Consider the following 2,258-nt stretch of genomic DNA (forward strand, 5'->3'; position numbering starts at 1 on the left):
GCATCAGAGAGCAGGGAGATGGATGTAGATGAAGACAGTGAAGATGGATTTTAATTAAGGTAAGCACTGTTACTGTATTTTTTTTTATTAGAGCCAGGATGTGATGCTAAGAAGGAGAGTTGTTTTGATGAATGATGATTATCCTCAAAGTACTGTAATATTTAATGGGATTTAGGGTATCCTAGGTATCCATCTCCTAGTGTTATAGCTGAATTATAATTTGACCGTATTCCTCATTAGAAAATCTTACCTTTTCTTTCTGCAGCACAAGTTCTGGCCACAACACATGAAGGAGACAGCAGTGGAGGTATGAAAATACACCTGAGGAATTCCCCAAAGACATCAGAACATGGCCATGTTCTACAGAGAGTGAAACTCTGTACCTGTCCTGTGGCATCTTAAGCTCATATGCCACTTTGACATTTGACTTTGATTGGCCCTCTTTGGTTCACCACACCTCCTCAACTAAACAAGAGGATAGTTACATTCTTATTTCAAGTTTTTGTTAAGTTTTTTTTCATTATATATGGTTTTATTATGGTTTTTGTTTGAATGTAGGCCATCAAGAGTGTCTGGTTGTAGAACTAAAAAAAGTTGAATGTTTTCAGGATATTTAGGATATTTTCAAATATTTTCATTCAAATTGTTAATCTCTGTCTCCCTGCTGGTCGTTGGCTTTGGAATCCTCGGTGACCGCCTCCGTTAGTCCCTGTTAAGACAGTTAACACAACAAAAAGATGTTTACGTTATGAATGCTATAACACGTTATTACATGGGAAACTACTCATACATGTCAGCCTTCGTTGAACGTTGCTAGTGAAGTTAAGACGATGCAGTGTTCCCTCCCATCTACAGATACAACCAGTGATAAACACAGCAACTTTCTAAATCTCTGCTAAAGTTACGCATATACGGTTACGGCATATAAAAAGACATGAACATGCCACCGTACATTAAACTTTACAAAGACAAGAACCTAGCTAGCTAACAGCCAAATGTTAAATGATAAGTTCAGTTAGCTAACGTTAGCTCGGGGTGTATCTACCTAATTATTATAGCAATTTGTTCAAGCTTTAAAGCGTTAAGCTTTACATTGATGTAAAACATTAACGTTGATAACAAATGTATGACACACACTAAAGATACTTAAATTTAAATTATTATTTCACCGTCAGCGATGCCGCTTGAACTCCCGCTTAGGTCCGCTATTTTTTTAAAAACGAGCTGGCAAAGGCCCGCACATAGGATTGTGGGTGATTTGGGACCGCGAAGGATACACATATGCATCATTCTCTGTCAATAGGAAATTTTCTGAATGAAGGACTCCGTCCTTGGAGGAATTCGGAGGAATCCTCGAAATTGTAACGGTCCTTTGACGGACGTCGATGACGTAGCGTCCTCCTCCTGGCTTTGGCGGATCCTTACTTGACATTAAGAAACGGCTGCTAATTCATCTTCTACATCCCAACAGTATAATTCAACAGCACAGTTAACACCTCCACAACCATTTCATCCAGTGTTTTGAAATGCGGCAAATAAATTCAATGACGCGAGCCCGCAATGATGTGTAATTGATAGCCTGTTCCATTTTACATGTTCTCCAAATGCTAAGGAGGACTCTGACCTACTCCTGAAGGATCCTTCCTTGGAAGGACTATTCCTACCAAGGAAGGATCCTTGACCTTGAGAAACGGGGTCTGTCTCTACCTAGAATTCTTCATGGGGCGACAAAAACTATGCAAGTATGTTCAATTCACAGTTGGTGAAACTGTGTATGAACCCATCCTTACAGCCCAAAGTCATTCCTTCCTCTTTCAGGTCTAGGGTTATTTGTTTGAGGACTTTTTTCCCTCCGCTTTCAGGCAGGTGGCTGCCTCTAGGTCTGCCAACTGTTTCTCCTTCTGTGCTTGGGTTACGGTCTGGGGCGACCTCGTTGGGAGCAGACTATGTTGCATTTTTTGTTTAACACCCAGCTGGTGCTGGCATTGTTTAGTCCAGTGCCAAACCCTTAGGGGACATTCACACCTGCCTTGTTTGGTTAAATCACACTAGAGTTTGTTTTCCCCCTTGGTGCTCCAAAAGCAGATCAAACAAGCATACTGTGGCCTCCTTGATGAAGTGGTCTCGGTACGCTTTTAATCAAACTCTGGACAGTTTGTTTGTGGTGAAGACGTGATCTGATCTCAAACTACTGTATCTGTACTCCACTAGTTTCAGCTAAAAGGGTCCTGTAGTTAGTTGTGCTTTGCAATATGTGA

At 40.9% G+C, this 2,258-nt stretch overlaps 1 long non-coding RNA gene across 1 annotated transcript in view; it reads right to left on the reverse strand.

Moving 5' to 3' along the window:
* Positions 1-1,114, reverse strand: part of LOC117938259 — an 8,835-nt gene extending 7,721 nt beyond the window's left edge. The window contains exon 1 of the long non-coding RNA XR_004655362.1: positions 977-1,114. This is a non-coding gene — a long non-coding RNA (uncharacterized LOC117938259). The remainder of the gene's footprint in view (positions 1-976) is intronic.
* Between the last annotated feature and the right edge of the window lie 1,144 nt (positions 1,115-2,258).

The sequence above is a fragment of the Etheostoma cragini genome, chromosome 22 (assembly GCF_013103735.1).
Source record: "Etheostoma cragini isolate CJK2018 chromosome 22, CSU_Ecrag_1.0, whole genome shotgun sequence".
Lineage (NCBI taxonomy): Eukaryota > Metazoa > Chordata > Actinopteri > Perciformes > Percidae > Etheostoma > Etheostoma cragini.